The sequence below is a fragment of the Lissotriton helveticus genome, chromosome 8 (assembly GCF_964261635.1).
Source record: "Lissotriton helveticus chromosome 8, aLisHel1.1, whole genome shotgun sequence".
Classification (NCBI taxonomy): Eukaryota; Metazoa; Chordata; class Amphibia; order Caudata; family Salamandridae; genus Lissotriton; species Lissotriton helveticus.
The window spans coordinates 1,685,163,792-1,685,187,376 of NC_136069.1; positions in this window are offsets into that span (position 1 = coordinate 1,685,163,792).

The window sequence follows — 23,585 nt, forward strand, 5'->3', positions numbered from 1 at the left end:
AAGTTTCCCAAATGGACACTGACTCACAGTGTGATTCTAGACAAATAACAGTATTTCTTATAAATGTAGTGTATAGATACTGACTGGTGAAATGTAGACCTGAAAGACAAGTGTGAAGATGCTTAGACTACTACTTGCATAGTGCATAGGAGTTTCAAGCACTGCATGCCCTAAAGCCTGGCTCACTGCAACAGTACATGTACTTATATGTCTGAAACCACATCAACCAACCAAATCATTCTCTTTTAATTTTTCCAAATTGACACTGACTCACAGTTTGATTCTAGACAAATAACAGAATTTCTTATAAATGGAGTGTATAGATACTGACTGGGGAACTGTAGGCCTGAAAGACAAGTGTGAAGATGCTTAGACTACTACTTGCATAGTGCATAGGAGTTGCAAACACGGCATGCCCTAAAACCTGGCTCACTGCAACAGTACATGTACTTATATGCCTACAAACACATAAACCAACCAAATCATTCTCTCTCAATTTTCCCAAATGGACACTGACTCAGAGTGTGATTCTAGACAAATAACAGTGTTTCTTATACATGGAGTGTATAGATACTGACTGGGGAAATGTAGGCCTTAAAGACAAGTGTGAAGATGCTTAGACTACTACTTGCATAGTGCATAGGAGTTTCTAGCACTGCATGCCCTAAAGCCTGGCTCACTGCAACAGTACATGTACTTCTATGTCTTTCAAACACGTCAACCAACCAAATAATTCTCTCTCAGTTTTCCCAAATGGACACTGACTCACAGTGTGATTCCAGACAAATAACAGTATTTCTTATAAATTGAGTGTATGGTTCTGACTGGAGAACTGTAGGCCTGAAAGACAAGTGTGAAGATGCTTAGAATACTACTTGCATAGTGCATAGGAGTTTCAAGCACTACATGCCCTAAAGCCTGGCTCACTGCAACAGTACCTGTACTTATATGTCTGCAAACACAACAACCAACCAAATTATTCTCTCTCAATTTTCCCAAATGGACACTGACTCACAGTGTGATTCTAGACAAATAACAGTATTTCTTATAAATGGAGTGTATAAATACTGACTGGGGAAATGTAAGCGTGAAAGACAAGTGTAAAGATGCATGCAATACTACTTGCATAGTGCATAGAAGTTTCAAGCACTGCATGCCCTAAAGCCTGGCTCACTGCAACAGTACATGTACGTATATGTCTGCAAACACAGCAACCAACCAAATCATTCGCTCTCAATTTTCCCAAATGGACACTAACTCACAGTGTGATTCTTGACAAATAACAGTATTTCTTATAAATGTAGTGTATACACAATGACCTGGGAAATGTAGGCCTCAAACACAAGTATAAAGATGCTTAGACTACTACTTGCATAGTGCATAGGAGTTTCAAGCACTGCATTCCCTAAAGCCTCGCTCACTGCAACAGTACATGTACTTATATGTCTGCAAACACATCAACCAACCAAATCATTCTCTCTCCATGTTCCCAAATGGACACTGACTCACAGTGTGATTCTAGCTAAATAACAGTATTTCTTATAAATGGATTGTATAGATACTGACTGGGGAAATATAGGCCTGAAAGACAAGTGTGAAGATGCTTAGATTACTACTTGCATAGTGCGTAGGAGTTTCAAGCACTGCATGCCCTAAAGCCTGGCTCACTGCAACAGTACATGTTCTTATATGCCTGCAAACACATCAACCAACCAAATCATTCTCTCTCAATGTTCCCAAATGGACACTGACTCACAGTGTGAATCTAGACAAATAACAGTATTTCTCATAAATGGAGTGTATAGATACTGACTGGGGAAATGTAGGCCTTAAAGACAAGTGTGAAGATGCTTAGACTACTACTTGTATAGTGCATAGGAGTTTCAAGCACAGCATGCCCTAAAGCCTGGCTCACTGCAACAGTACATGTACTTATATGTGTGCAAACACATCAACCAACCAAATCATTCTCTCCCAATGTTCCCAAATGGACACAGACTCACAGTGTGATTCTAGACAAGTAACAGTATTTCTCATAAATGGAATATATAGATACTGACTGGGGAAATGTAGGCCTGAAATACAAGTGTGAAGATGCTTAGAATACTACTTACATAGTGCACAGGAGTTTTGAGCACTGCATGCCCTAAAGCCTGGCTCACTGCAAGAGTACATGTGCTTATATGTCTGCAAACACATCAACCCACCAAAGCATTCTCTCTCAATGTTCCCAAATGGACACTGACTCACAGTGTGATTCTAGACAAGTAACAGTATTTCTTATAAATGGCGTGTATAGATACTGACTGGGGAAATGTAGGCCTGAAAGAGAAGTGTAAAGATGCTTAGACTACTACTTGCATAGTGCATAGGAGTTGCAAACACGGCATGCCCTAAAACCTGGCTCACTGCAACAGTACATGTACTTATATGCCTACAAACACATAAACCAACCAAATCATTCTCTCTCAATTTTCCCAAATGGACACTGACTCAGAGTGTGATTCTAGACAAATAACAGTGTTTCTTATACATGGAGTGTATAGATACTGACTGGGGAAATGTAGGCCTTAAAGACAAGTGTGAAGATGCTTAGACTACTACTTGCATAGTGCATAGGAGTTTCTAGCACTGCATGCCCTAAAGCCTGGCTCACTGCAACAGTACATGTACTTCTATGTCTTTCAAACACGTCAACCAACCAAATAATTCTCTCTCAGTTTTCCCAAATGGACACTGACTCACAGTGTGATTCCAGACAAATAACAGTATTTCTTATAAATTGAGTGTATGGTTCTGACTGGAGAACTGTAGGCCTGAAAGACAAGTGTGAAGATGCTTAGAATACTACTTGCATAGTGCATAGGAGTTTCAAGCACTACATGCCCTAAAGCCTGGCTCACTGCAACAGTACCTGTACTTATATGTCTGCAAACACAACAACCAACCAAATTATTCTCTCTCAATTTTCCCAAATGGACACTGACTCACAGTGTGATTCTAGACAAATAACAGTATTTCTTATAAATGGAGTGTATAAATACTGACTGGGGAAATGTAAGCGTGAAAGACAAGTGTAAAGATGCATGCAATACTACTTGCATAGTGCATAGAAGTTTCAAGCACTGCATGCCCTAAAGCCTGGCTCACTGCAACAGTACATGTACGTATATGTCTGCAAACACAGCAACCTACCAAATCATTCGCTCTCAATTTTCCCAAATGGACACTAACTCACAGTGTGATTCTTGACAAATAACAGTATTTCTTATAAATGTAGTGTATACACAATGACCTGGGAAATGTAGGCCTCAAACACAAGTATAAAGATGCTTAGACTACTACTTGCATAGTGCATAGGAGTTTCAAGCACTGCATTCCCTAAAGCCTCGCTCACTGCAACAGTACATGTACTTATATGTCTGCAAACACATCAACCAACCAAATCATTCTCTCTCCATGTTCCCAAATGGACACTGACTCACAGTGTGATTCTAGCTAAATAACAGTATTTCTTATAAATGGATTGTATAGATACTGACTGGGGAAATATAGGCCTGAAAGACAAGTGTGAAGATGCTTAGATTACTACTTGCATAGTGCGTAGGAGTTTCAAGCACTGCATGCCCTAAAGCCTGGCTCACTGCAACAGTACATGTTCTTATATGCCTGCAAACACATCAACCAACCAAATCATTCTCTCTCAATGTTCCCAAATGGACACTGACTCACAGTGTGAATCTAGACAAATAACAGTATTTCTCATAAATGGAGTGTATAGATACTGACTGGGGAAATGTAGGCCTTAAAGACAAGTGTGAAGATGCTTAGACTACTACTTGTATAGTGCATAGGAGTTTCAAGCACAGCATGCCCTAAAGCCTGGCTCACTGCAACAGTACATGTACTTATATGTGTGCAAACACATCAACCAACCAAATCATTCTCTCCCAATGTTCCCAAATGGACACAGACTCACAGTGTGATTCTAGACAAGTAACAGTATTTCTCATAAATGGAATATATAGATACTGACTGGGGAAATGTAGGCCTGAAATACAAGTGTGAAGATGCTTAGAATACTACTTACATAGTGCACAGGAGTTTTGAGCACTGCATGCCCTAAAGCCTGGCTCACTGCAAGAGTACATGTGCTTATATGTCTGCAAACACATCAACCCACCAAAGCATTCTCTCTCAATGTTCCCAAATGGACACTGACTCACAGTGTGATTCTAGACAAGTAACAGTATTTCTTATAAATGGCGTGTATAGATACTGACTGGGGAAATGTAGGCCTGAAAGAGAAGTGTAAAGATGCTTAGACTACTACTTGCATAGTGCATAGGAGTTGCAAACACGGCATGCCCTAAAACCTGGCTCACTGCAACAGTACATGTACTTATATGCCTACAAACACATAAACCAACCAAATCATTCTCTCTCAATTTTCCCAAATGGACACTGACTCAGAGTGTGACTCTAGACAAATAACAGTGTTTCTTATAAATGGAGTGTATAGATACTGACTGGGGAAATGTAGGCCTTAAAGACAAGTGTGAAGATGCTTAGACTACTACTTTCATGGTGCATAGGAGTTGCAAGCACTGCATGCCCTAAAGCCTATCTCACTGCAACTGTACGTGTACTTATATATCTACAAACACATCAACCAACCAAATCTTTCTCTCTCAAGTTTCCCAATTGGACACTGACTCACAGTGTGATTCTAGCCAAATAACAGTATTTCTTATAAATGGATTGTATAGATACTTACTGGGGAAATATAGGCCTGAAAGACAAGTGTGAAGATGCTTAGATTACTATTTGCATAGTGCATAGGAGTTTCAAGCACTCCATGCCCTAAAGTCTGGCTCACTGCAACAGTACATGTACTTATATGCCTGCAAACACATCAACCAACCAAATCATTCTCTTTCAATATTCCCAAAGTGACACAATCACTCACAGTTTGATTCTAGACAAATAACAGAATTTCTTATAAATGGAGTGTATAGATACTGACTGGGGAAATTTAGGCCTGAAACACAAGTATGAAGATGCTTAGACTACTACTTGCATAGTGAATAGGAGTTTCAAGCACGGCATGCCCTAAAGCCTGGCTCACTGCAACAGTACATGTACTTACATGTCTGCAAACACATCAAACAACCAAATCATTCTCTCCCAATTTTCCCAAATGGACGCTGACTCATAGTGTGATTCTAGACAAATAACATAATTTCTTATAAATGGAGTGTATAGATACTGACTTGGGAAATGTTTACCTGAAAGACAAGTGTAAAGATGCTTAGACTACTACTTGTATAGTGCATAGGAGTTTCAAACACTGCATGCCTTAAAGCCTGGCTCACTGCAACAGTACATGTACTTATATGGCTGCACACACAGCAACCAACCAAATCATTCTCTCTCAATTTTCCTAAATGGACACTGACTCACAGTGTGATTCTAGACAAACAGTAAACACATCAAGAATCCATTCCACATATTTCATTACTGCATTTTACTATTAAAGCTAAACTCATTTTGTATATACATAACCAATGACTGTTTTCTAATTCTACCAAAATTTGAGAACACAATAGGTTTTAATCAAATACATGTCACCAAACACATGAAGTACCAAAATGCTTCTCTCAGAGTGATTCCTAAATGCACACAGACTCACTGTGTGATTGTAGACAAGCAACACTATCCCTTGCATTTTACCAAAACACATTTACTGGGGTGGGTGTGCTCATGGTGCGCTCAGGGTGCGCGGAACCACCGCGGCCATAGATATATATGTACTTTTAACTGTAATTTTATCAGTAACTACTGAACTCATTGACACCATTTATGCAAAAAGGCATGAGTCTCAACTGAGGACTACCTCCTTGTCGAATTTGGAGTAATTCCGTTCAGCAGTTCGGGCTGTAGCTGCGGCTAATGGTCCTATGGGAAATTGCATTGGGCAAACCCGTTTTGGGACCCCCCCTTTTTTCTCAGACCCGCTTCACGAATCACCCCAAGACTTTCAGGATAGGAGCGGACCAGAGCATCCACCAAGTTTGAAAATTTCACGAAGATTCGTCAACCGGCGCCAAAGTTATTCCAAATAGAATGTTGCGGATTTCCTATGGAAAATAGGTCCTAACTATAACTACCTATTGGCGACCACCAGTAGGTTATATATAGCCGGGGCAGGACAGCGGAGATGAACATCCCCACAATTAAATTTTCCTCCAAGAAAGATTAATGTCCGCACTCGCTCAATACATTAAATTGGGTTTATTTCACAAGAGACTGCAAACAATCCCCTTCACCTACGCATTTCGACCGCAGGTCTTGGTCACAGTGTTACCACTAGTCCATCATTGCTTTCTAGTTTATATACCTTCCTATACAATTGCATATAATGATGCATTATGGGTGAGGTAGTTTTAAAGTTACACATAAAGAAATAAAACATTTGTTTTGCAGAAAAAACAGTGCATGATATCCAGTTATACCTGTCAACATACGAATGGTTACTAATTCTCAATTGTACAGTTTATATCCCCATTATTTTAATCGCTTATCACTGTAGGAAATTCCTATTTAACCATTGTATGGCTTAAAAAACGATTTAAACAAAGAATAACATATCTATCAGTTAAGATACTTTCACTTATTCATTTGTGATATAATCTTTAGTATAGGCTAAGTGCCCAGGGTTATAATTTTGTACAATTTGTTTCAATACTTCTTAGTAATGGCTAAGTACCTTTATGGTCTTATTACTGTTGCAACAGATCTGGTTTCAACGGTTGTTTGAGCAGTCTATTTTCAATATTTAGTCATATAAAGTTCACAGGTGGACATGCATCTCTTCGTCCATATTCAATCCCCTCGGCATTTTTGTTCTAAATTTAATTTAATTTAATTTAAATAGCGTAGGACATATCACTATTCTGAATTGCCCTAATATGTTCCAGGATCCTTTTGTGCAGTGGACAAGTAGTCATTCCAATATAATTTATACCACAGGCACATGTTAGCATATATACCACATAAGTTGTTTTGCATGTGATAATATCCTCCACATTGAAAGTCTTACCCTGTGGATCTTTCAAAGATTTCAAAGATTGGCCTATAGTACAAGCCTTGCATTGGTAACATTTATTAAAGCCATTTTGTTTCAGTGTTAACCAATCTTTTTTCTTTTTCAATTGAAAATGGCTTCTCACCAGTTTATCTTGTAACGATTGTGGTCTCCTATAAGTCATTTGCAGATGTTCTCCAAGTTGTTCACCAATGTCCGGGTCCTTCTTTAGGACATTCCAATATTTATTCAATATTTTTCTCACATTTTGACTTTCTTTGCTGTAAGTTGTTATCATCCGAATGGGTTCAGTTTGTTTTTTTGTTGTCGTGTCCAATTTTGCTTTGTTGATCAATGTTTCAGTTCTATTCAAAGCTCTAGCTTTAAGTTCTCCTTTTTTTACGTCATTGTTGTTGTACCCTCTTTTGAGGAATCTCTTGGCAGTTTCTTTGTATTTACAGTTCATTTCTTTCAGGTTAGAGCAATTTCTCTTCATCCTAATCAATTCCCCATAAGGGATACTTTTTTTGAGATTTATAGGATGAAAACTATCTCCATGCAATATACTGTTCATTGCCGTGGATTTGTGGTGGACTGTTGTTTCAATTTGTCCATTAGCCACATAGACCTTGGTGTCTAGAAACACGACTTCTTTATCACTGATTGTGGATGTGAATCTTAATCCTAGTGTATTGTTGTTCAATTCATCTAGATACCTGTTGAATTCCACGCTAGTACTGTCGTGTATTTCTATAGGTTCTGAATCGATCCCCCTATTCCTGACCCTATTCTGGTTAAACTAACTAGCTAGTTAACTAACAGTCAGCCCATGAGGCAAGAACAGCCCCCATGATGCAGATACCGTTATCTGACGCAGTCACACTACGGCACAGGAACGTGTTATCTGATTAGGTCATAACGCTTGAGATCTAATTAGACAAGCGACATTCCTCCAGCCCCTGATAAGGCATACGACGTTCTCATAACAAATCAAACCTATGACAACCTGGATAATCCGTGCGGCCATTGTTTTGATTTCACAGAGAACTTTTGCAAAAGAATGTGCTAACGAGCAAGTCGTATGACATCTTTATTGACGTACCTATGTCCATCCTTACGTCAATCTCGGCACCTTTAAGGTATAAATATTGCCGACCTTGCCCTATGCAAACACACGCGTGGTGACAAGACGGAGCAGCCACACTTGCCGAAGCCGAGAGCAGAAGCAGACCCCGCTGGCAGCAGCCCCGCCTTCCTGACGCGCTGAGAGACGCGCTGCTATCTCAAGCCGAGAGACCCAGCACCGGCGCTTCCGGGTAGCCCTCGCAGGCAGCCTGGAATATCGAGAGCAGAGAAAGAGATACCATTCCTCATTCATCCAAACTTCCAGGTACAGAACTGAATAACCCCTCACAGAGAATTCTTTAGTTATTCACTTGGCAAAAACAAACTTAACTTAAACTGTAACTTTCTATTCCCACCCACGCATTAGACTTAGGTCAGGTACACGGGGTAGGCGTATTTAGAAACACCAGTTGAGCACGTTTAGTCAAATGTATATGTGTATGTAAATATATTTTAATCATTTTAAACATCATATGGCTCAGAAACCATATCAATGTTTTTACAGTATTATTTTATACTATTGCTTTTAATGTATGCACTTTACTTAACTATAAGTATTGCAATAATATCGATCCATTTCTCTTGTACGAGAAAAGAGACTGATCAATAAATAACACCTTTTTATTGAACACGCCCGTCTCTTCCTTTTCTCTACATTCTGATGAGACTAAGAATGCACGTACTGACTGAGTAAAATAATTGCCTTGTGCTCACACGACTCTTGAGATTGACTCTTGATTAGGGGAGAGCAAAGTTGTCATGTTCTATGGTTGTCAGAAACTAAATCCCTTCTTGTCTAATCAGGGGAGGTAATTCTTTCCTGAACATTCGAGAAAGTTTCTAGCGAACTCTGAGCTTAGCTGGCAAACCCAAAAATTAAGTCTAGTATCGACAGTAGTAGACCTAGTTAACGTCTGGCCTAGGCCTTTACTGCTGTAGGTACTATTCCAATGCGCAGAGCCTATTGGGAAAATAGGAGCTACACTACATGGCGCCCAACGCATTTGGAAAGGGCGATAAAACTAACGTAAGACATTTAGAGTAACTCAGTCGTGCTTTCTCACTCAGACCCCTTTTCCCAAATACTCCAAAGACGTCTGGAGTGGGTGAAAGGTTATATCCTCCAAAACCTCGCAGGAGGGAACTCCTATGTATGGTTCTTGGTCAAGTCAACGTTGAAGGATAAACAGTTCCAAAGTATTGTGCATCTAATCTCTGTTTCCATAAAGAAACCTGATCTGCAAATAGACATAATACCATCCTGTCAATAAAATGGAAGACAGTGATGAAGAAAGAGAGGCAGTTAGATTAGCAGCTGAAATAGCAGCAGCTGATACTACAGCACTCGATGCAGACCCGGATATAATACTCATCCAGGTCGCCAAAAGAAGATCTATAACTCTAAAACTTATAGAAAATGGACTGACACCTAGAGGTGGCACAGTCATATTCGTAATTGAGGCACACGAATATCGGCAGACAGAGGTATACTATTCATGGATACATTTTCCAGCAGCAAATGCTGTAACAAAGTACTTCCACTATTACAAAGTAGAGGAACCTCCTAATGAGTACACTCCTTTCGAGGAGGTGGAAGTACCACTCAAATTCCAAGAGCATTTGCTCTTATTTGATGGCGCCCTAAAACATAATAATCACATTACAAGGCTCGGTCCTTTAGGAAGACCAGGAGCAACGTGGCCGGTCTTAGCCGGATACACACCACATCCAGACATCGACGAGATGCCTGCCCCACAGCTGTTAATACAGCTAAAACAATTACTAAAAATTCACAGACAATTAGTTCAGTATGTAATGCGGACTTCAACAATTCAGCCAGCGATTAAACTACCACAGCTGACCCCTCACCAGGGGAACACAAATAAAAGTACACCACAGAACATCCAATCCTGCCTAGGTAAAGTTCCAGCTAAACGGGAACAAATACCATTCTGGTTGGCACAGAAAATCACCCAAATAGAGGCGGTGTTTCCTGACACCACCCCATTAGAAAAACACAGGATTCTGACTATATGTCTCCCAATGGGAATCGCACCACACATTGAGGACTGTGACACTTGGGGTACAGTCTTTGCTTCCATCTATACAAAAACGCACGGTGTTCCATCCATTTCGGTGATACCAGATGTGCTAAAACAAATTCAAGATGAATACGGTCCAGAACCTGCTTTAACTCTTGGTATGAAATTACTGAAAGACTTCAAGCAGGTCTCGGCTATATTACTAGCCAACATAAAAGGTGAAGCAGCAAACGTGGCGATCCGCCAGAGGTTAAAAGAGACAGATATAGCAGACCAACCAGCTGAAATTGCCAGAATCATAGAAAAATCCTATGAAGAACTAGGCAGAGATAGTCTAGGTGGAATACCAGTAAAACCGCAACTGACTACTAGTCCAGAAAAAATATTTTTTAATAATAATTCACCAAAAAAGAACTGGGATGGAAACAAACAATCCAATCCTAAAGAAAAGAAATTCCAGTCCAGAGGAAGGTCTCCTAGGCGAAGAGAGAAATCTCCAAACCAAAGACAGAGGTCACCGCAGAGTGACCCCTCTGGGAATAGATATAACCTTAGAAATAGGGATAATATTAAAAAACCTGATAGATATCAAGACATTGATATGCGTCCCTCTCAATCTTTTCAGAATTCCTCGCAGAAATCGGAAAGAAGAGGACGATCAGAAGAGCACGCCAAGTCCAAAGACAAGGAACCTGCTCAACTGAAAAAGAAATTACAATTTCCAAAAAAGAAGGTAGCCAGTATCAAGGTAGTTAACAATGCCGAGAATACTGAGGACACAACTGAAAAACGGAGAGTGGGCTTAGACAATGCTAGACAGCGCAGCAGAGGTGAGCATAGCTCGCAAAGTCCTTATGAATCATCTGGAGACAGTGGACACGAATGAATATCTTCAAGTGGAAACTGCAGACACCAGAGTTAGCAAGCCCCACAAGATATACGAGATAACATTACGTATAGAGGGAGATAAGACTAGGAAAATAAGGGGACTATTTTGGGATAATCTCTCCAAGGGCTATGATATCCTTCTAGCTGAAAAAGACTGGCCACCAGAGTTTGTCAGGGAGTGCCCTCATGGCGAAGAAGTAATTATGCCTGCCTTCTCGAATCAAATACCGATTCATAAAAAATATACACTTGCTAGAAAGTGGGCAGTGGCCTTAGCACCTGCTTTATATAAAAATCATGTAGGATGGGATGAGGATTCTCCTCCTCACAAAATCCAGTTAAAATCACAACCAACTGCACAAAGGCAGTACCCAATTAAGCAAGAAGCTAAAAAACAAGTAAATGAAATACTAGATCAGCTAGAATACCAGGGGGTGATTGAAACTTGCACCTCACAAATGAACAATCCTTTGTTTCCGGTCTCCAAACCAGACAATTCATACCGTCTAGTTTTGGATTACCGACACCTTAACACATGTTGCAAAACTTTTGCAGTGCAAAACTCACACAGTGCTGCACTAATGAATAACATAGTGCGCAAAAAATACAAAACAACCTTGGACATCTCCAATGGGTTCTTTTGTCAAAACATAGCACCAGAGAGCAGATATTTAACTGCATTCTCAGTAAATGGCACTCAAAAACAATTCTGTCGGTTAGCCCAGGGGTACAAGAACAGCCCGGGGGTATTCTCAGCGAGAGTAACAGAATTACTACAACTATATGATGATGAAGCATTATCTTATGTCGATGACATTTACTTAACAGATGATGACTTGGAGACTCACTTGAAAAGGGTGAACACCATAATACTTGGGTTCGCTGCAGAGGGTTACAAATTCAACTTTAAAAAGTCCAGAATTGCCCATCTGACGGTCCTATTCTTAGGATATGAGTTATCAAGTGAAGGTAAAAGCCTGGCAGACAATTTCCTAGAGAAATGTGCCTTAATCCAAGCTCCTAAAACACTAAAAAACCTACAGTCAATTCTAGGCTTCCTAAATTTCTGAAGAACATACATTGCAAATTACGCAGAAAGGGTAAAGCCCCTTTATGATCTAATTAAACCAGACTTTAAAAGATCCAATTGGACTCAAACACACACAGAAATTTTGAGATCCTTACAAACAGACATGCTAATTAAAACAAAATTAGAAACACGTGATAACACACGCAACCTTGTGATCCGAGTCATCCCAGGGAGATGCGGATTCACATACCTGACCTCTAATGAGGGAGAAAAGGTACCAATTGCATTCAAATCACAAATGTACACAGAAGCTGAACAGAAATTCAGTAATACAGAAAAAATCATTCGTGCAGTTCAAACCGCAATAGCTAGAGAGAAAGACATAGCTGACGGTAGACATATCACAGTCAGAACAGCAGAATCAGCCTTTGAGGCACTAACAACACCGTGTAATTTACCAACAATAACATTGAATCCGGAATGGATACAATGGGTGAATTCAATCACAACGGACAAAGTATACTACTACTTTGATCCAGAACTAGAAGAATTGAAAAATCTAAAATATGAAAAGACGTATCCTCTGCCAATCGACATTCTGCCTCTACGACATTACGCCTGTGTAATCTATACAGACGGACATGCTCAACCGTCCGTTTGGGGAGAACAAGCATACAACCCCACATGTGAGATTACAAAAGAAGTGTGGCGCGGAGGTATATTAAAACCTCTATTAACAAAATCACACTCAGTAGAAACTAATTCAGAACAACAAACTGAAATAATCGCATTGAAAATGGCGCTAGATAATGCGGATCGCGAATTCCCGACACTTATAGTGTCAGATTCATATTACTGCGTCAAATCATATAACAGCGATTTGCAGACATGGATTCAGAACGGTTACAAAGATGACACAGATGCACCAATAAAGCAGAGACTGCTCTGGGAACAAGTAGCTCTTTTGAAAAAAGAACTACCAAAGACTCACGTGACTCACTCACTGAGTCATCAGCGTGATGGCGTTCACGTTGTAGGGAATTCATTGGCTGAAGCAGCCGCAGCGGCAGCCACTAAACCGGCTCCCGTAGATCGAAAAAAGCGTACATTAAAATACATTGACGGTGAGACATTGCTGGCGGTGAAAACGTCATCAAAAGGCGACTGCTCAGCGTTACCGATCAACTATCCACTCAATTACACATACATAATCGATGCAAACTCCGTCCCTTTTGCTCGAATCCCTGGAGTGGGGGATAGAGTGATTCCAAACATGGACAGGAGACACTTGTTAATCGCAGACGCACATATGGGCGAGGGTCTTGGACACCTCAAACTAAAAGATTCTCTGGAAGATTTACAATCACGGTACTGGTGGCCTGGCATGAGCCTACATCATACCATGTTTGTAAAAAAATGCCCAAACTGCAACAGAAATCGCAGTGGGGAGAGAAAAAATAAAATACGGTGGAATCTGACTGCAGATAACATCACCACTAAAAAGAATGGCTTGCGATTAACATATACAGGCTAGTTTCCACTTATAATGTAGATCACCAGCACTCGGCTGACGTCCGGACTGTTATACAAGATTTGCGAGTCTAAATGGCATATACGCTAAGAGCATGCTACGTTCGACCATTTCTTTCACTCAGGCAAACCAGCCTGGGGGGGAAACATGGCCAAATGAGCACAGCCCAGCGGGAATCTTCTCACTTCCTTCCTGAGGGTATGGGATGGTGTAAAGAAAGGCATATACGCTAAGAGCATGCTACGTTCGACCATTTCTTTCACTCAGGCAAACCAGCCTGGGGGGGAAACATGGCCAAATGAGCACAGCCCAGCGGGAATCTTCTCACTTCCTTCCTGAGGGTATGGGATGGTGTAAAGAAAAAACCAAGGCAGAAAGCAATCTATAATAGAAAGGATATTAGGTTCGGGAGCTGGGTGGGTCAAACATTTAATAAGTGTCCAACGTAGTCTAAATAACTTGCCAAGAAATTCTCTTAAGGGATTCAGTCCGTACGAATTATTATTCGGAACTAGGATGTTGATCTCTGACCTTGATAGTCAGACTTCAGTGGTAATAGAAAAAACCTTTGATGTCAAAGACCGTTTGGCTATTTAGCAGGACTTAAACAAAACAAGAAAAGACCTGAGCAACATACAGTTGAAACAACAGCCAACGACCACTGAAGAATCACCACCTGTCCCAGCAAGACCTGTCTGGATTCCAAAAGTCGGGGATCTAGTCAGGGAAAAGATCGCGGTAAAGAAGGAATTTGGGCCTTCTTACAGAAAAGCAGTTCCTGTCTTGTCTGTCAACGGGACAAGATCAGTTGTACTACCGCCACTTGCTGGAAAAAAGGAGAACCGAGTTGTATCCATCGACCTGGTAAAACCACAACATGTGGCCGATAACAAACAGTAGGCCAAGTGGACTCCCAATAAGTAGCAGAACACCAAGGTTTGCTACCAGTACAGAGGTCCTATCAAAGAGGCTCATCACATTCGAAACGCCTACAGAAGAACAACAAGGACTATGCAACAATGCAATAGAACTAAGACCTCTGAAAACCCAAATAAAAACATTTAGCAGAGACACACCAATCTACAATGAAGTACCAAGTGACAATGCAAGAAACAAAAATCCTGAAGCAATTGGAACAATTGACAGAACTGCATCTGGTTACTTCATCAACTTCGATGATTCCTCTGAAGGTTTCAGCGAACAAAAGACACAGCCATCATCAAAATCCTTTAAAGACAAAGCTAAGGAACTTTTGAAACAACTGAAAGAAACATATCTGGTTTCTCCATGGATTGAATTTTGGGTGGGTTTTGGTGCATTTATCCTCATACTTTGGCTCATCATGGTATTTACTTTGGGACGCTTCATTGAGGGAAAATATGCTAAAATGGACACAGCAAGTCAGAACATCAACTTGGTCCTCAAACCACACACATCTTCACACGTCGAGAAAAGAGAACTTTCTCCAGAACTTTCTTCAGCCAACTTCACAGCCAATCCGATACCTGGTGGGGTAGCCTGGGACAACACTGACTATGAAATTTATGGTCCGGTCGAAATCCTGAAATATCCACACCAAATCAAGATCTCCTTGAGTGACTTTGCAAAACCAAACTCATTTGCTGATGATTGGGACTTTGAAAGTATTAACAACATGATGTCTGACTTAGTAATGTCTGCTAAATTTACAAAACATGATTATTTGCAAGGTTCTACAAATTATGATAGTATGTATTGCTATAACCATTATGGTAACCATTTTTTACACAAATCTGCACAACCTAGAAATGTTTTAAATTATAATCAATGGGAACATTGTGCTACACCTCCAAAAGGGAGCTCTAGAACCGTTTATGACAAATATTCATATTTTTCAGGTTTTAACACAAGTAATGCTGAAACATTTTATTATAAATTGTCAAACAAGACAGGGATGAAAACCATGATAACCAACACAAAATTGATATATTCAGATTCATTCTTTGAAAAAATGAATACTTTTGGATTTGATTATTGGGACAAAAATGTTGATTTAAAAAGTGTTTGGGGTACAAAAGAATGGCAAGTACAGGGTTTAGAAGCTTTGTTTAGAGCCTGCATGATCCCGGAACAAATGATATTTTTAAATGACACTGTTCAACAAACCACCTGTCTTGGCTTAGCCAAAATCAAAGATTTAAATAACCCGTCTATTCCAAAGCCAACAATGTTTAGCAATAACTCTGATACAGATGAAGAAATAGACGTAAACCATATACTTAACCAAAACAGAACACATCCTGATTGGAAACAATGGTTGATCTGGCCCACAGATACAAATCACTGTCAAGATAGATTCCTGAATAAAACACAGGGTTTCAAAATGACTAGGCCAGACCCTAGATATCCCCAAAGACATCACCCAGGGATAATAACAACCTACAGTGTGGGCAAATTATGCCTTCAATGGCTTCAAACTTCCACACTGCCTGAAATTAAGCAACACCTAACTTTACTTACTGATGGTGCTGACTTGCGTGATTTCATACTGGGACCACGCAAACAGCGTCAAAAGCGTTTCATAGCAGCCTCTGTATATGCAGCATACAATGAGGCCTGGAAGGTTACTCAAATTGAAACAGCAGAGAGAATACGGGAAATTGACCGTATCAATTTGGAAAAATCACTTTCTGTAGTGGACAATGGGTTAATGACTCTGTCCTCCAGAATTTTTTCATTGGACAGCATTGTGTCTTCAGCAATCGATATATTATCGCAAGACTTACTGTTATTACAACATGGTCAGTCACAATTGCGTTCCATTGTACAGCTAGGCTGGACGTTACAAAATCTGCGTTCAGGCTATGTGCCTTGGCGTTTAATCAACACAACGCCACTATTCCAAATCTTTAACCTTACTGATAGACAAATCGGTATGGCGCAAAAGGGTGCTGATTATACAATCTTGAGCATTGAAAAACTAGAAAGATTACCAATGACAATGTCAGAACGACCTGTCAGTGAATGGATAATCCACGGAATAATAAATATTCCTATCTCAACCTTCAGGTTTCAATACTGCCAAAAATATATACAGGCTGGCATGTACGAGAAATTGGGAAAGGGGTACCTTAAAACAACTTGGAACCTGCCCTATTCACATGCATGTGTCAGTAATAAAGGACAGAAAGTGTTTCTTAGTGGCAACAATTGTGCTATGTCACTAAGCGGCACGCTTCTGTGTAACGGTATTAGTTTGTACGGAGCCTGTGAAGGGAATTCATACAACCTTTCATGTCACCAGCAAGGCGCACCTGCAACTGAAATAGAACCATTCTTTCAAAGACTCTATAATGGGAGTTACATTCTTATTGTAGACCGCAGATGTTGTAGTCTTATGCCCGGGACTCCTTATCTAGTCACTACGACGGCCAAGGTCAAGTGCTGTGGACGTTCTTTGTTCCCCAGCTCCTTTCCAGACAGGGAGGCAAGGGCATGGCCGAGTTTGAAAATTACTTCTATTCGAATAGACACTTTAAGCAGAATGAAAACAGTACTTCTTCAGACGCCTACAAGGCTCACGTCATCAAAAGAAACGTATGATCTACAAGTCGCAAGGACGACTGCAGAGATACATACATTATTATCAACCAATTCCCCCGTACATTTCGCGGAAATCCTGAGCGAAATCTTAAATATTTCTGATACCACTGGGGTCTCAAAGGTATTTAAGACAGTATTTTCGATGGCATTAACACCATTCAAAGCCATACTGGGTATTTTTCCAGATTTCGTCCATTCGATTTTTGGCGGACTTCCCCTGATCCTGGGACTAATTGTAGGAATCCTATTCCTAGTCCTTATTTTTCGTTATGGCAACCCATGTCACAGATCAAACTCTCGCGACAATGGAAGATACGATCCTAGCCATTGGATACCGGGACCGGATATCAAAAATCCTGGGACTCTCCCGGCTTAGAGACCTAAACATGACTTGGTTTCTATCATTTCGACCAATGTGGCAAAGGTGTGTTTTACCTGTACTAAGGTGTCTGCTATGCGGAGAAGAATGCGTGTTAGACACCTGTCTGATGCTACAATCGGATGCGCCGGTGGATGCAGATACACTGTTGGTTCCTACCAAGGTTCACGCTTTGTGCTGTCCTCAAAGGCTGCCAATCCTGATGACGGCATTCCTGGAATCTTCACCACTACGATTGAAGGGTAGTGAAGTTCAAGATGAAAGCAGCATCGAACAGGTACGACCTTCTGTCAGCAATGCAAATCAGAATGTCAATGGAGACAATCATGTGCACGAATGCATGGTTACCCCTATTTCCGACTTAGTGGAACTTTCCCATGAAGCTGTTGACAGTTTTTTCGAAAGCCTGAATGATATGATGTTCTCGCCAGAACAGAAATAGAGACTTTTGAGTAAACTCGCACACGGCGTTCCCTGAATTCGGCCTTCAACTTTAAAAATAAAGTCACATGAACAATTACAATCCAGTTCACGGACAGCAATTTTTTCAGCAAGCCCCTAAAATATTTTTCTATTTATTTTTTCCCGGGACACTGATCTTCTGCTTAAAGTAAGAAACTATTCCTAGAGAACTAAGATTTCTATTTTTAGATACTTTATAGACTTTAGCTGCCCGCTGGTATGTTCACAAATATTTTAATATGTGATGAAATGGTCTCGAACTTCCTTTCTGTATAGCCATATTAAGAGCCATTTCATGTGTATTTCTCATATACCAATAAGCAATAATGCATAAAAATGCGTGTTTACTTTTGCATTTAATTCATAGCTTAAGTGCATACAATATATATGACTGCAATTTTTCAGTATATTTGAAAATTTCAAAATGCATTTATGTATTTTGGGGTGGTAAGGTATACACTATACTCTATAGTATGTTGTACTATGTTATACTATGCATAGATTAGTAGATATGACCATAGTTAGCGTGGAGTGGGTGTCGTGTATTTCTATAGGTTCTGAATCGATCCCCCTATTCCTGACCCTATTCTGGTTAAACTAACTAGCTAGTTAACTAACAGTCAGCCCATGAGGCAAGAACAGCCCCCATGATGCAGATACCGTTATCTGACGCAGTCACACTACGGCACAGGAACGTGTTATCTGATTAGGTCATAACGCTTGAGATCTAATTAGACAAGCGACATTCCTCCAGCCCCTGATAAGGCATACGACGTTCTCATAACAAATCAAACCTATGACAACCTGGATAATCCGTGCGGCCATTGTTTTGATTTCACAGAGAACTTTTGCAAAAGAATGTGCTAACGAGCAAGTCGTATGACATCTTTATTGACGTACCTATGTCCATCCTTACGTCAATCTCGGCACCTTTAAGGTATAAATATTGCCGACCTTGCCCTATGCAAACACACGCGTGGTGACAAGACGGAGCAGCCACACTTGCCGAAGCCGAGAGCAGAAGCAGACCCCGCTGGCAGCAGCCCCGCCTTCCTGACGCGCTGAGAGACGCGCTGCTATCTCAAGCCGAGAGACCCAGCACCGGCGCTTCCGGGTAGCCCTCGCAGGCAGCCTGGAATATCGAGAGCAGAGAAAGAGATACCATTCCTCATTCATCCAAACTTCCAGGTACAGAACTGAATAACCCCTCACAGAGAATTCTTTAGTTATTCACTTGGCAAAAACAAACTTAACTTAAACTGTAACTTTCTATTCCCACCCACGCATTAGACTTAGGTCAGGTACACGGGGTAGGCGTATTTAGAAACACCAGTTGAGCACGTTTAGTCAACTGTATATGTGTATGTAAATATATTTTAATCATTTTAAACATCATATGGCTCAGAAACCATATCAATGTTTTTACAGTATTATTTTATACTATTGCTTTTAATGTATGCACTTTACTTAACTATAAGTATTGCAATAATATCGATCCATTTCTCTTGTACGAGAAAAGAGACTGATCAATAAATAACACCTTTTTATTGAACACGCCCGTCTCTTCCTTTTCTCTACATTCTGATGAGACTAAGAATGCACGTACTGACTGAGTAAAATAATTGCCTTGTGCTCACACGACTCTTGAGATTGACTCTTGATTAGGGGAGAGCAAAGTTGTCATGTTCTATGATTGTCAGAAACTAAATCCCTTCTTGTCTAATCAGGGGAGGTAATTCTTTCCTGAACATTCGAGAAAGTTTCTAGCGAACTCTGAGCTTAGCTGGCAAACCCAAAAATTAAGTCTAGTATCGACAGTAGTAGACCTAGTTAACGTCTGGCCTAGGCCTTTACTGCTGTAGGTACTATTCCAATGCGCAGAGCCTATTGGGAAAATAGGAGCTACACTACAGTACCATTCCAGATGAGGAAAAGGTCATCGATAAATCGGAGCCAGAGTACGACCTTAGATGTGTACTGGTCATACTCTTCTCCCCAAGCTATTGTTCTTTCCCACCAACCCATTGCTAGGTTGGCGTAGCTTGGGGAAAATGCAACTCCCATGGCTGTTCCGCATCGTTGAGCATCGTACGTTTTATTGAAGAGAAAGATATTGTGGTTTAGACAAAGTTCTGTCATTTCCTTGATCATATTCCAATGCTGTAACTCTTCAAGAGGTTTCTATTTGAAGAAAAATTCCATAGCTGTGAGACCCATATTATGAGTTATGGAAGTATATAAGGATACTACATCGATTGTAGCTAGTTGGTATCCTTCCAGCCAGGCGATGTTCATCAAATTGCGTAAAAAATCTCCCGTTTCCTTAATATAAGACGTTAGAGTGGGGACTATCGGTGCCAGAAAAGAATCTACATAAATTGAAAGGTTCTCATATATTGAGCCACAACTGGCAATGATGGGTCTCCCCAGCGGTTTCTTTAGTGTCTTATGCAATTATGACTAAATATTGAAAATAGACTGCTCTAACAACCGTTGAAACCAGATCTGTTGCAACAGAAATAAGACCATAAAGGCACTTAGCCATTACTAAGAAGTATTGAAACAAATTGTACAAAATTATAACCCTGGGCACTTAGCCTATACTAAAGATTATATCACAAATGAATAAGTGAAAGTATCTTAACTGATAGATATGTTATTCTTTGTTTAAATCGTTTTTTAAGCCATACAATGGTTAAATAGGAATTTCCTACAGTGATAAGCGATTAAAATAATGGGGATATAAACTGTACAATTGAGAATTAGTAACCATTCTTATGTTGACAGGTATAACTGGATATCATGCACTGTTTTTTCTGCAAAATAAATGTTTTATTTCTTTATGTGTAACTTTAAAACTACCTCACCCATAATGCATCATTATATGCAATTGGATAGGAAGGTATATAAACTAGAAAGCAATGATGGACTAGTGGTAACACTGTGACCAAGACCTGCGGTCGAAATGCGTAGGTGAAGGGGATTGTTTGCAGTCTCTTGTGAAATAAACCCAATTTAATGTATTGAGCGAGTGCGGCCATTAATCTTTCTTGGAGGAAAATATATATATATATATATATATATATATATATATATATATATATATATATATATATATATATATATATATATATTCACTGAAAAAAACATAGGTTTCAGCCACGTTAACCTTAGAAATTCACTGAATAAACCATAGGTTTCACACATGTTATAGTTAGCTGGACATTTCACTCATACAAAACCATTGAAATTCCCCCGTTATAGTTAGTTCAGCTAACTATAAGTCGCGCGCTCGCAATGCACTGCTGATGACGTCGCATATTACATCACTCATGACATGGTCAGTGACATCACTCATGACATCACTGATGACATCTCAAATGACATCACTGTTGACATCACTGATGGCATCATCCTTGTGAAAGAGTGGCAGAGTTCCTCTCACCCTAATATAACCTTTAATACACACATTCAAAAATAGAAACTAGAATTTTCAAAAAATTGGAGATACCAATACCAGTTACAACAACCTATTCAGTAATTCCAACATCTACATACACATCCACTCATTCACCAACAGTTCTATTTAGTCACTCATGTATGTACTCACTATCACTAAGCATATGTACTCATACACCTATACATCCTGTTACACACTAATACTCATCCATATAGTTACTCGCACACATACTCACACATGGAAATAACTATCAAATATCCATTTACTTGCATATACAGCTATACACACACCACTATACTTACTTCTACAGAAACGTACATATACTTTCTCTCTTAAACAACCACTTATAGAAACTGATATTTATTTATACAGGAACTCTTCTCAACTCTCTCTCTCACAAATACTCACATATATACATCAATACTCACATATACTAGTTTAAAACATATGTAGTTAGTCATAAAGACACTATTGAGACAGTCACTGACTCACTAACACACCCATACGCACACTCATTCACCCATTCAGTCCTGCACACATGCTGTCTTCAAAACACTTAAAAACAGGGGGTCACTCATTCATGCATCTATACGCTAAGTAATATCCCCCACCAAACTATATAGACACTCATACTGATACTCAAAACACAAAGTAATAACCCATAAACACACTCATGTAGCTACTCACCAACCCATGCAGCCACCTTTACACAAAATAAGACACTGATACAGATATTTAAATATTTAAACATTACTCGCTAATACATGTAGTCTCTAAGATACACTTAATAAGTCAGTTATACAATCAATTTTACAAAAAAAATCCATTTACACACTTATTTACCCATTTATTCTTCAATCGACCTTTAGATATACATATATAAAAATATGTCTTTTTCAGAAAGACACACATTCACTTGATGATGTCATCAGTGATGTCATCAGTGATGTCATTTGAGATGTCATAAGTGATGTCATGAGTGATGTCACTGACCATGTCATGAGTGATGTAGTATGTGACGTCATCGGCAGTGTGTTGCGGGGGCGCAAGTTATAGTTAGCTGTACTAACTATAACGGGGGAATTTCAATGGTTTTGTATGAGTAAGATCTCCAGTTAACTATAACATGTGTGAAACCTATGGTTTTTTCAGTGAATTTGCATGGTTTTTTAAATGTTCATAAGAGAGGGCACACTATAAGCAGAGAGAGGTAGACTGTGAGAGAGACAGCGGAGATTATGGAAAATGGTGCAAGTGTAATTCTTTAATTTACACAGACGCTCAGTGTGACAAAAACATTTTTAAACCATACATTTCCCCAAAACACATTTACCACACTAAACCATTTTAGTGACTAAACACAATCCATATATATGACCACTACATTTCAGTAGACAATCCTGACACATTTTGAAAATACATTAACAATTTGCACCATAATTTTTTTGCCAAATTACCTCCAAATATGAAACACAATACAACAAGAAAGAGGCCCAAAGGGCTTGTAAATCTGCACAAGAATATGAGAGAGAGAGGAATAAGAGGTCAGAGGAGAGACTATAAAAGGAAGGGGCACTATTAAGAGACAGAAGGAAACAATAAGGACAGAGGGGGACTAAAAAGACAGGAGGGAGAATGAGAAAAAGTGGCACTATGAGGAAAGACAAGTAAAAATAAGAAAATAAGGGAAATATCAGAAGAGAGGGCAGAGATTATGGAAAAAGGTACAAGTGTAATTCTAGACAGAAACATTTTAAAACCATACATTTCCCCAAAACACATTTACCACACTAAAACATTTTAGTGACTAAACACATTCCGTGTATATGACCACTACATTTCAATAGACAATCCTAACTCATTTTGCAAATACATTTCCAATTTTCACCATTATTTTATTGCCAACATTACAACCAAAAATGAGGCACAATAGAACAAGAAAGAGGCCCAAGAGGCTTGTAAATCTGTCCAAGAGTGTATGCAGCAGTCTATGTATATT